The sequence below is a fragment of the Hylaeus anthracinus genome, unplaced genomic scaffold (genome assembly GCF_026225885.1).
Source record: "Hylaeus anthracinus isolate JK02 unplaced genomic scaffold, UHH_iyHylAnth1.0_haploid 11982, whole genome shotgun sequence".
Classification (NCBI taxonomy): domain Eukaryota; kingdom Metazoa; phylum Arthropoda; class Insecta; order Hymenoptera; family Colletidae; genus Hylaeus; species Hylaeus anthracinus.
This window is the reverse complement of record NW_026534330.1, coordinates 10,435,258-10,448,800: the sequence shown is the minus strand read 5'-3', so window position 1 is coordinate 10,448,800 and position 13,543 is coordinate 10,435,258. Positions and strand designations below refer to the sequence as shown.

The following is a 13,543-nucleotide window of genomic DNA, read 5'->3' as shown; positions in this document are numbered from 1 at the left end:
ATTTACGATGCTCCTCGCAGCCCCATTTATACACCAGTCGCATCTTTGCATTCCATTACGCCACGAGACAAAGGGAAAAGGAATTCCCGTCAACGCGAGGGAAACGTCAATTCGTTTTGCAGCGACATCGTATCCAGTTTCTCTCGTAGCCTGGCGTAACCGCGCAATAGCCAATCCGCCGCGATTGTAAACGCTCGGTACCCGCGCACAGGTGCACAGGGCCCAAGGCGCCTCTTGAAAAATCCGATCTCATCGTAGATTTCTCTCCCTTGTAAAAAATCGTCTTGTCACACCGTCGACGCAATTACGCGACGAGGAAATGCGCGACCGAGCCGGCTCGGGTCAAACCATCACACATGGGAGAAGAAAGTTGCCTCTTCGTGCGTTCCGCGAGCATAATCTAGGGAGTATTACTATTAGGAAGAAGTAGCTATCGGAATCTTTTTCGATGAATATTTCGAAGAATGCAAATTGTGATCATTCGTAGACGTATTTGTCGATTGCTAATTCGAGTCACATATAATCAAACGAATTGGGTACGAGAGGCTTCATCTCGGAGATCCTACCACATTCTTATCTTCCACGGAAAATACTGAAACATAGCTCAAATTCTGTGTCTTACCATCGCTTTCAATAATATCATTAAATATTTGGATAACGTTCAACTAAATAATAATTATCTAAAAATAGGATTTCCATTCTTTAAAAGTATGTCAAGTGATTAATTAAGTTTTGCTCGACGACTAAAAACAATGTGTTACATATCGAAAGTGAATGAAAATGTTAGGAAATTTTCACCAAGAGATATTGGTATCAGCGAAACATAAAAACATATTAAGGGCACACAGTGAATTCTAGGTAATCAACTGCAAATAATAGAAATTATGCAGTCAAACGTATCATTTTCAAGTTTCATTTAAATGTTCATGTATATACATACCTTATATCCAGTCGAAACCCTGATATTATAAGTGTATCAATAAATGCATTATCACACAGTGTATTATGCTCTAAATACGGGTATTTCGAAAAAAGCCTTGTACAACGCCATTTTCTATTATTTTTTCGATTTGTTGGGTGTTAGGGTTCCTATACTCAGTCGCTATAATTTTATATTCAGTAACATAGGGTCTATATCAAAACTTTAATTTCCTCTTTTCTTGCGAAGCACTTTTGCGGATCCGATCCACACCGGCGCATTTGTGGTAGGCTTCTCGAATATTCTGCAGACGAAGAAGTCGAAGCCACGTAACGTTCAGGCGCACGGCTACTTAGGCTTCTTTCAAGCGATTCAGAGTTCAAGCAACTCGTGTTTACCGGAGGCAACACCTTCTTTCGCGCGTACACTATACCGGGGCATGATGGCCGGAAGCCGTTTGAATTGCTAATGGCCCTGGCAACGATCGTTATCTCCTTCTGACACTCGCCGTCTGGCCTAAATTCTCTCCAAGTGTCCTTCCCGGTTTCAGAGCCATCCTCAACAGTCGGGTGTCCCTGCTAAATGATCTTCAAACCTTTTGACCCAAGCCAACTATTATAACTCTAGATTGTCAAGGTGTCCAATTTGTCCCATGTATTGGATTGTCTAGAAAGTTGATGCAAATTTTTAAGAAAAATTCAAAGGCATATTTGAATTTTGATATATATTTACTAATGAGAAGGTTACTAATTATATTGGTAAATTGGTTTGCATGTACGCCCTCTAAATTTAATGATGTGATACAGTGTTTAATAGGTGCATAGGTGTCGATAGTAGGCGATTATAGTTCCAGTGTTAATCACGAAAGTTCTTAAAAAAGAAAAGAATGATTGTTGCTTGTCATATACTTGTTTAAAATAAGAACCAATATTTCACAGTCTGTATACAAAAATTATGCGATAGATGTGAGATGGTTAAGCTTCTTTTCTTCTATAGGTATACTTTCTCATACCTTTTTTGATTATATCTAAATTGAGTGAACAAGGTCATTGTTTGAAAATAAAATGTATTTAAGGAATATAATATATGTGTAATAAAATGTATTTGATACTTGGTGTCTGACACAGTTAATTAATAACTCTGAAGTAATGAGAGCAACCTTTAGAATATATGGTTCGTTTACCATCGTATAGGACGTCATCTTTTTCAGTTGAAATTTATTATGTCATAAAAAATGAGGTCACGAGAATTTCAGAAAGATGGACTTTCTGTATTACGTGACATTCTTCTGAAACGGTAACGCTTGACGTAAGCAAGAGGTTATATTATTTAACGGTCTGGAAAACAAGAATTCAGTTTTTGCAATTAATGCTTGATCTGGTACCGCAGACGAGGTCGTTTTTGTTTCGTTGAAATCGACTATTTTAGACAATATGAATAGAGAAACTCAAGGCAATTACTAAGTTTATGTTCTAATTAATTTGTCCAATATGTGTTGCTAAGATTAATCTGAAAATAATTTTGTAAGAAGACTAAAAACAAAACAAAAATTCATGGGGAATTTTCATAAATGGTTTATTTTTAATTAATCTTTCGATCTATCGTGTAGGCCTTCTTGAGAGAAGATGTAGAAAACATAAGGAAAGTCCAGATTTGTAAGCACAATTAGTGGTAAACGAAACATGTGAAGAACAATATAAAGGATTGGAGATGTATAACCTACTAACTCAAATTAGAGAGTAAGTAATGTGGATCGTGGATTGTTATCCAAGATACGTAAATATTCTTATTACTCCAAGTAGTGTTATTCAAATTTATTCTATGTGAATTGCTTCCTTTGAATTTCTAATTACAGGATGTTCTAATTAGAACATTGATAAAGTTATATTATATTTTGATAAGTGCAAAAATAAATCCATAGCACTACACGAATGTAGAAATATAGGAAATATAAAACAACAGAAAGATAAACAAATCTCTTCCATCTTACCTATTAAATAATATTCTCTTAAAACAATACTGCTAGCCATGAAAAACGAATCATGCAAAAAATTGGAGCATTGAATTGTATAATCAGAATTTTATCACCGCGTCCAAGTACGATTTCCCAAGTCCACGTAACGAATATAAATCTCCTCATTTTGTCTTTGTCGCACGAAGAAGGCAAGAATTCGACACCTGCGTCTTATTTTCGCGTGACACGGGCGCGTAACGCCGCGGAAAAAGGGAATTGCAAAAAAGTGGACGTCATAAATGGAAAATGTGACTCCTGTTCGCGAAACAGGGAGAGTTTTCTTCGAGTCGACTAGTATTTCCAGTCACGGCGAACGCCTTTTATAGTGCACGATCAAGCTCGGGGAAAAGATTTCGCCTCGATCGCCTCCTTTTCGCGACGTTGGCATGTATTACAGCGTTCAAAAAGGCTCGAAGACAAATGTCACTAGTTGGATAATTACCTGGTGGAAAAACGACAGGCGAGAAAGCGTTGAATGCGTTTCACAAAGGGTCGAACTGGATCGAGTTTCTCTCTCGGGTCTCTTAAATTCGTCAGATCATTGAAACTCCATTTTTCGATTCTATGTACAGTCAGTCTAATTAGTATTTTTATCTTCCATGTCTATTGAAGAAATTTGTCTGAATTAAGTGATAGGTTTGATATTTCGAAATCAATGTTTCATTATGAATTTGTAAAATTTTATTTGCAATCAAATAATTTATTTTAGACTAATTTCTCCAATAGATATAGTATATACTTATGGGTCTGATTCTATGTACCTTGTAAATTTCGCAATTTCGTAATTGCTAAATACACGAATCTGCCGTAATATTTTTTCTTCTTTCTTCATTAGATGTGGTTCCCTTTAAAAATTATATTTTTGACTACTACGCTTTTAACAAAAATTGATTTTAACATTTACAGAAGTATACTATATTTGGAGCTGAAAACATTATAAATCACAATACGTTATAATAAAGAGCTCCTCAAAAATATTTTAAATAACAAACTTCAAGGAATTACTTGTATATGAAAGTACATTGCGCTTTAATTTAGAAACAGAGAAAACTCTACATTTAGCGTACTTTCTTCGTGCAACGGATTGAACAACTCGGCAATTTCTCCAGATATTTTTCATATAACAGACTGGAAATACTGAAATTAATAACTGAATAAAAAATTTCAATAACGTTAGTTTATGATACATGGTTAGACGTGTAGAAAGTTTCTCTAGCTTTAGACGATTACGGTTCGAGTTGGATAGGAGAACTAGAAGGATTTCGAGTTGGAGATGACGGATCTGAAACTTAATTTGAATGTCCTTTTAATTGAACCGTCGCTTAAATATTTCGCACAGTAATTCCAATGAGAAGCTTAAAAGATTGACGCAGCGAATGAAGCTTCAATCGCGTTCGTTCCATACGTCGATTGCCTATATATTAACTGGTGAACTGCATAATGGCCGGTGAGCTCTCTGTCTCATCGCGATTGCTAAATCATCAATGATTTCATCGAGCAGAAAAGGAGAAAGATAGAGGTCGTAAGGTCGTGTACGTAGAACGTGGGAACTTGTCTTGTGCTCGTGTGTGGAGGGATCCTTGTTACTTCCGGCGGAAAAGGTTGAATATCATTGTTCGTGTTTCTGGAAAATTTTGGTGATACGTATATCTGTGTTTAACGTTCCTTGTGAAACACTTAGTCTACAATAACTGTTTGAAATTCCGTATGTAGGTATTTTGTACTTTCTATTTAGAAGAAATTAGAAGAAGAGTGATTGTTTTGCAAGGTTTTCGTGTTTGAAAGTATGTATGAATTGTTTGCTTGCTATTTTTGCCAATACTAGTGTCCGTCAATAAAAGTGCTATTAAAATTTAAAAATGAACTTTGGCTTTATCGACATGAATTTTTAATTTTATTAAAAAATTGAAGCCACGATCATTGTCACTAATTAAATCTTCTTAGACTTGAGAATTGAACCGTGTCGAGATTTTTATTTAGAATAATTTAAATGCTAATTGGGAGAAAGGGAGAAGATATGTCGTGACTTTTGGAAAATGGGAATGAAGCCGTAGTTTAACGATCAGACTTCACGACGAGGCTCGTGTATTATGGGACCCTGAAAAGGGCCCCAAGTGTAATCGGTCGTTTCCGTTAACGACAGGTGCGCCTGCTATTACACATACACGCATGAATCACGCACCTTTTGTGTAGCTTCATTTTCGTGTGGCGTCGATCGAGAATTTTAAATTATGGGAGGCCCTGTTCGTGGCACGACGAATTTGTATTGTTTGCGATGAAAGCTTCATAATGATACAAATTCTATTTTTTTTTATCGTTTTTAGAGTTGCTTTTATGTTCAGGCCTATAAAGGCTCATCAAATTTTCATTTTAATTTTGAAACTAAAGATTCTAGTTTAAATAGGATTTATTAATATTTATAATGAAATTTATGGATTGAATAGAATTAACAAAAATTGAAATTACGAGTTTAAATCTGAATACAATTCGTAAGAGGAGGAAATAATAATTTACTACAAAATATTTTAAAACACATGTTTCCATAAAACTTCTATTCTACAAATTCTAAAATATCTGATTCACACAAATTTTAAAAAAATGTTTAATAGTGTTATAATAATGGTTCCATCAAATTAAAACAAAACTCAATATTCTTTAAAGAAGAGATATGTTAATAGCTAATTACTATCTGAAGCATAAGGAACGTATGATTCCGCACTTGTAAAAACCGCAATGATAATAATAAATGCGCATACTTTAATATCGGTGGATACGTAGGTTACTTTCACAGAAAGAAATTTTTATTTTCGCTGAATGCATTCATCAAGTAAAAGAATTACAATGTTTTTCAGTAAACTACTATCACTTCCGACTTTTCCTGCGCCTTCCGGTTCGGATTTCTATTTCATTGCGACCTCCCTGTCTGTGTTGTCCTTATAAAGCGCTATTACGTTCACTAATCCTGAAGCAAAAATACCACGAGCGAGTTACTCGAATAAAATGATAATTTCCTGAATAATAAATGATTTCAACGTTTGCTTAATATAATAATTTAAAATGTTTTTCTTGTAAAGAAGATTAGCATCACGGTAATATTTTTTAGTAAGGTACATTTCCTTTAACAGAATACTTTTTAAAAGAACATTTATTAAGCAAAGCGTGACGAGTACCATTTACCAATTTTAAACGCTAATGTAAATTCTTACAAACGTCTAGATTAGAGTAACGTTCCTTAACTGCACATTGATCTAGAAACTAAGGCATTTATCAACTCAATTAATGTATCTTCGTGTAGATTAATTTACTTCCTGCCTTCTCTTTACGATTTCTCTTCCTCCGCTTAACGTTTGCTTATTGTCGAGAGGAACGGCCAGTAACCAGCTGTCGCCAATAAGAACTTATACCAATTAGAAGAACTATCTCTTTGACGGAACTTCAATATTTCTCAGATTATAATACTTTTTTTTTTACAAAGCTGTTTTGGAACACGTTAAAGAATAAATTATTTAATTTTACTCGAGTTAAAGATTAATTAAATGTTGACATTTCTAAAGGGTACAGCACTTCCTTTTCCGATTGCAAAAACCGGAGGCATTGAATCGGCAAGTATTACAGTGATACGTGAGCCGAATATTAACGAAACCATGTTACGTGTAACTTTCTGTTTCGAGATGAATAAAATCATCGGTGTTTAATGAAACAAGACGACCAGGAAATTTTCACTCTCTGGTTACGAAATGAATGCGCATGCCTGCAACCTCTAACTGGAACTTTTCCATTCCACATTCCTTGTTTTATAACCTGCATGCCGACGCAGGGCATTTCTCATTGGTGTTCGATGAGAATGCTCCACGGTGGCCGATGAACGATTAAGTCGGTAGGCTGTTATGCGTGTGGAATACTAAGATCTCGGATCGAATTCGTAAAGGTCTTCTCTTTGAGAGGCATCGTATGACTGACACATCCCTAATTTTATTCATAACGTGAAGCACGCAATTAAAACTGAATAACAGAGATTTCTATAGAGAATAATCGAGTCCCTTGCGTAATGTATAAGATGTCATCTTATATCCATAATTATAGTGTTATATCATCATCGTGCATTCGGAATAATGATTATTAAAATTCAGATGTATTGCAGATCGTACCAGACATATTAAAACATCTCCAATTCTAAGTTTTGAGAAAGAAACTAAATTTTGAGAAAGAAACAGAATAATGGACACATGTCTATGTAAAAGTATTTATATGTAAATAGTGACAAAAATACTGATAATAAAAGACCCTTAAACTTGTTATGCGATGCTCAGGACCCGTCTAAATTTTTTATGATTGGCAACGTACTGTCTCGTTTGCATAACCCAAGTGTCTCCCAGCCTAATGAAAGCAATGTATAAAACATCACGCATCCCGGTTGTAGTGTCGACTCGACATTGCAAATTACTACACTCTGGCCTGTTTAACATAAGCCACGATACTTTAAATTGGCCCGCGATTAAAGTGTCAACGTCTGAAACTATTAAGACGACTTCGACGTTTCAAATTGTAATTTAAAGAAATTACTCGTTTGCAGCGGAGCCAGAATGCGCGCGCCTGAATTCTTTTGCATTTAATTCCCTCAATTGGTATGGGAGAACCACGTCGAGTGTACAGTTTTCTAGTTACGAATGCATCATGCGTGCTGGCGAACTGGACGAGTGTTTAGCAGCCAACGGAGGGACGGTTAGCTTAGAGGCCAATTAACATAGGTCAGTGAAGCTTATGACATAACAACTAGGTTTCAGGTGTTTCGATTATCGTACACTTCGAGAGGCACGTATCTCCTTCAATTTCACGTGGACGCTCAGTATTTCGTATGCAAATTGTGGACACACTGAGTGTTCGAGTGTCGATCGTTTTAGACGTTCTGAGAAAAGTTTAGCACTCCGTGTTTGCAATGAATGGAGACATTAGATATTTTCATCGTTTCGGTGACGAATACCGGTTCGGATACCAATTTAATGTGGAAGCTCGATATTTTGGAAACACAATTTTTTCTTTTTTAATTACTTTATTTAAGGTCACATCAACTAAGAGGTTGTTATCAATATCTTGACTAATTTGAGTAATTCGTTTGTGTTGTTCAGGATTGTCTACATATTATTTAAAAGTTTCAACTCTATTCGATCGTTCGAAAAAAGTGGATAGTGCATGAATATGCAAAATCTGCGAAGATCCCAGAAGTCCTAGAGTAAACAAATTCTTTAGAAATCGAGAAATATTGTTATTCCAGTCGTTTCATTTATTAATTACTATTCAGGAATTTCTCTGTCAGTCCATAAGGATAACGTCTGAATCTCTATTACGATATTCTTCGTCGTTTCCCTCTGATAACGACGGATAATTTTCCCAATCTAAATACTTCGACCTCTCCGATTATTATGATCGCTCGTCTCGAGAGTTTCACTCGATTATCTTGTCGTTCCTTGAACAGGACTCAGGGAAAACGTTTTTACTTCGCATTCCTCGACAGTCAGTATGAGCATTCCAATCATAGTGTCCTTCTACTCTTTCTCAATAATTTAATATTTACTATTTATTTACGTTGATGGGTGAGTATTTTAATAGTTTAGCTTGAAGAGGGGCACTATATGGTCTGAAACTTCCTCTTTTATAGATACTAATTATTTTATATTTATTGCTTTGAGAACTCAATTATTTATCATTTTAACTGTTTGAAGCACACGATTTGAAAGATAAATAAAACTCAAGTTGCTCAGAGGAACAGTGTCAACAACTTATTAATGCGACTAGACTTCTATAAATTTCTGTTTTGATAACTTCATTAATATTTAGCGTTAGTTCTCAGAATTGGCGACTGGATGAAAAACTTTAAATGAAATATTAACGTTGAGCACTATTAATAAAGCTGTGGAACAGTTTTTGACGCACTTAACTCATGGAAGCTTGAAAGTTGGGAAGTATCGAACAGCATAAAGTTAAATCAAGTAACTGGAAAATAAACTGTACAACCGGATTCTTTTGGGTAATGCAAGTCGTGTCCTCGATTCTTCGACTTCGCAAGAATTATTACTGATACTAAAGTCTCAAGACTATAAAATGAATATCAATGCCAAACGAAGGTCAGACAAGCGATTTTTTGATTTTATTTAGAGGTTATTGCAAAAAAAAATGTTTAAAGCTGTTTGTATGAAATCCTCGTTCAATTCTTCAAACATTCTCTTCTAATTTTGATTAATTCTGATCCTAATAAGTTAGAATAAACTTGATGTTGCTTATACAGTAAGTGTAGAATATATTCGTACACCGATCAATTTACCAACATATTTTTATGTGAAATTGTAGTTCATTCACTTCTTTTTTTATAATCAATGATATTTTACATATTCTCAGGTGTCTCTAAGATAGATATAGTCCAAACAACATTTACTAGTTAATGTAATTTGTGAAATTAAAAAAAAAATGCGAAAAGTGGATAAAAGTATAGAAGCAATAAGTATTTGTACGATACTTATGACGAACCATTTACTAAGAAAACTCATAAAAAAAAATTTTAAACAACTTATTTATCAAGTTAACTTTAACTTTATAAATAAGTTGTTTAAAATTTTAATATTTACTATTTATTTACTATTTTTTTTCACCCAAAGAACTCGTTCTTTTTCTCAAACTTACAGTAATTTCACATTCCTCCGTTTTTGCGGGTTTTTCTTAGTTCACATAGAAGAGAAATGTATGAAAATGAAAATTTCTTTTGGTTTTTTTGTGTCAAACCAAAATAACGACCTGCATCTGTCCCGCCGATAGGAGATTTTAACTGTGAGGTGCTCTACAAATGTGCGTCACAGTCGACTCAATTTGAATATTCCTTGATGAAAAAATTTGTACAGACTACTCAAATATGTATGAAAATAGGATAAAAAGTTCGATAGAATTAATTATTTTTTTCTATCTTGAAAAAATTCACGAAGAACCGCTTTTTTTAGACCTCCTAATTCAGGATACCCCCTTAACACGTTGATCGCCACGTCACCCATATGTGGGTGACAGTGCTTTTCACTGAAGAACTAATAACATTAATTCTGAAAGTTAAGCTTCACAGGAAATGAATTTAAATGAAATTCGTGTATTTTGATGAAGTTACAAAAAATAAATACCACGACGGATGTTTGATTACGTAGCCTCTAATAGTCTGAATAATATTTAATTCTAGCAGAAATTTTCAAGAATATTTCTCTGGCAATCAACGTGTTAATGCTCAACCCTATCCTGGTCGAGACCAGCGCAGCCCCTAAATTACTCTGCCCCCTAAACAGCCTCTATAAGGCAGGTAATCGGTAACTCCCCCCTTTTCGGCGATTGATTCACTCGGAAACCCAAACGAAACCATACGTCGAGTGCCCATCGTCGCCGAGGAACGCACTCCGGCACACATCGGTGGAAAGGCTCGACCCAGATATCGGTGCTTCGATGGTACCGGCTAGCAGAGCGCAGCCAGTGGCGAACAGCGCTGTCTATCGGAAGCCGCACAGCTCTTCAGTTCATCGACTGTCGTCGTGCGGTGCGCTAACTCGCAAAGGTGCACACCGTGTTCTCCGAGTTACTCCGTGTGGATCGCATCATCCGCTTCGCGATCACGAGCATCGGGCACGGAGAGTACCACGACACGCGCACCAGGTGTTCCTATCGTGTTGATAAGGTGGTCAGTGAGTGACAGTGGCGAGATTCCCGCGTAGAAGTGTCATGTGAAGCATTTCGTACGGTTCGTTTCCCTACTATCCCCTTTTATCTTGAATGTACCGTGCCCTGTGGGCGATGCAAATTTTTTTGGGGGATGTTCGACGATCGTAGGGTGATCTAACGAGTTGAGTTGACAAATAAGTAGGAATCGATTGTGGATTATTCGACGGGTTTCGTTTTTCTTGTTATAGGGGTGGCTTTTGGTTTGTTTCTTTTTAGTCTGACGATGAGAAATTTTAAGGAGAGGAATACGGAACCCCAGGTTGATAAAAAATGAGATTTCTGGTACTCTTTTCTGTTAAAATTTAATCGATGTTCAATCGTAAGCTGCTAGAAAAATTGGAGTCTCGAGATTTATGCTCGTTGATTTCTTTAATAAAAGTAATAATAACAAGAATAATAATTAAATCTGAACTTGACAAATTCTAAATTGAGTATTTCTTCGATCTGAAAGTCGATAGAGACTTTTCATTTTGGGTAGGTATATTTATCAAATATTTCCTAAGATACGACAAATTGTATTTGAAAACTGTGGTTCAAGAACCGGTAATTTTCATAAATGAAAATTTTTCAGGAAATAACTAAAGCCGTTTTCTTTTACATGGTAGGATATACTCCAACTCAAAAATGGAAGCGATTAGTGGTTGCACCAAAATCTTCGTTTCTGTTTTAGAATATGATTATGTTACTATTTTTGTTGGACACCGTCTGCTACGCTTTCCGCATACTTTAGCAGAGTAATTTCTCTTGAGCAAACTATATCAGATTGCATAATGACTGCTAAGCATGGAGACCTTTGTTCATAGTTAGATCATTGGGTGCCGGATTCTGGTTATACCTGCCCGATGGAAATCGGAGCGGAAAGAGTGTCAAAGAAATTACCTAAGTAGCCAGAAAATTCTATGTATGAGTTACTCTAATTGCGAGAATTAAGAAATAAAGAAATACTAGGATTGCTTCGATCTATAAAGACAAAGATAACTGTCTCTGTTAACAGTGACATCCTATTATGGTATGTCATCGTCTTCATCTCACTTTGATTGATTTATGCCATTTGTCAATTAAAATTATTGTTTGCAGAATTCGTAAGTAGTAAGAAAATATGCAATTAAATGGTTGTAAAATTCTAGTCTATTCTTAGTTGCAGGAAATTAAACTGGATTCATTTATTGTATATTTCCGTGTTTATTCGTTAGGAAGAATAGTAAATTCTTCCTTATCTACTGTGATTGCTTGATAAAAATCCGTGTTTATCTGTGTGGCTGAAATGGGAAGTTTTTTCTAATTTATTCTGGATTTCAGATTTAATTAAAATGCAAAGATAATTTTAACACGTGAGAATATGTAATTACTATGTATTTTACCATATGTGTTGCATATGCAGACATAAATTATTCAAATGAAATGATGGCCAACTCTGTTCGTGAGTCAACTTTCGAAGGACTCTCGTTATTATTTTTCCACGGGACTCCGAATTCAGTCTATTCTCACGCCGGCGAGGTAGTGCTAGTCGCATTGTCCGTAACTATCGCTTTCCGTCCTTAAACAGAGGAACTCGTGAAACGAGTGCTTCTCTTTGTTACTCGTCATTCGATTACAGATTATTATCTTCGAAAGCAAGCGCTACGTGCGAAGGATTATAACAGTAACCGTATGGTAGCGTGAAATCAGCAAACGGTCTAGTAATTAATAGTGCATGACCTGGATAGTAAATCGTCTGGATGATACTTAGTAATACATCTGTCCTCTAATTCGAATAAAAGAATTACATTTAACTGTGTTTGATCAACTTTGAAAGTACATAGAGACAGAATTTTTGTCGTATGTGTCCTGAAAGTGGCTTTGGGCCTTAATAATTTAAGAAATAAATATTGTCTTCTAATATTATTATGTCAGTATAAAATTAAAGACAAATAACAATTTTCTGCCTAGACAAAATGTTCCATAAGAACCTATTACTAGAGATATTAAGAAGACCATATTTCGGATACATAGACAGATAGTATCGATGATAATAATCAGTGTTGATGTGTGTATATGAATGTTGGTCAACACACAGGTCGGTCGAAGATGGTACTCGTGATACATTCCTGCTAAAAACATTGTCGATGAAACGGTTGCTGATGATTCCAAGTAGACCTCATGCTGACTCCATATTTTCTATTAGAATGACTTGCCATGGTGGGTATATTATAACTTAGATTGACATAAAGAGGCAGGCAATTGTAGAACTAGTTTTGATTAGATACAAAAATCTCAGAGCCAATCATTGCATAGTAAAAGTTTCCATAAAATATAATTTCCTATACGTTTGCTTCCTTGAATGAGAAATACTTCTTCTTAGCCTTTTCAGGAGCAAAATTATTCCAGAATAAAGAAAATTTAAATGTGATATTTATATTTATTTAATCTGATACTTGTGATTGCCAACTTATTGGAAATTTAATTACGAATATTAAATCGCAATCGTAGTAATTACTTCTACATTACAGTATTTAATAGACAGTAGAATATTACAGGGACGAAACATTTTCGATACATGATTTTTTATATTTATAATCGCTCGACAGATATGAAAAAGTTTAACATTTTAGTAGCGGATATAATTTGTATTGTTAAATAAAATATATAGCTACTGCACGTATTAAAAAAAAAGACAATTTTCTTTTAAAATTAAACGTCTTAAAAGAAGGATAAGAAAACTTTTTCTTTCGCGTTCCACTTTAACCAACAAAATTAAACATACACGTGTGCAGCAGCATCCCTGAAGAGGTTAATTCAAGAAAGTGCCGATGTCTATGCAGCAGAGCGTGCTCCACACATTTTGAAGGAGATCGGGGTACGGTGAATGAACTGGCCTACACAGAGCC

General features: G+C 35.3%; 1 protein-coding gene and 1 long non-coding RNA gene across 5 annotated transcripts in view; both read left to right on the top strand.

Moving 5' to 3' along the window:
* The window catches only part of LOC128885847 (unconventional myosin-XV), an 87,707-nt gene that overhangs the window by 52,602 nt on the left and 21,562 nt on the right, over window positions 1-13,543 (top strand). The gene's annotated exons all lie outside the window — the stretch shown is intronic.
* On the top strand, window positions 10,385-12,018 carry LOC128885873 (uncharacterized). Of its 2 annotated transcripts, none has more exons than XR_008459684.1 (4): window positions 10,385-10,695; window positions 10,865-11,150; window positions 11,248-11,277; window positions 11,347-12,018. It is a non-coding gene; the product is annotated as an uncharacterized LOC128885873 (long non-coding RNA). The 2 variants fall into 2 exon arrangements; XR_008459685.1 differs by having other exon boundaries at window positions 10,385-10,797.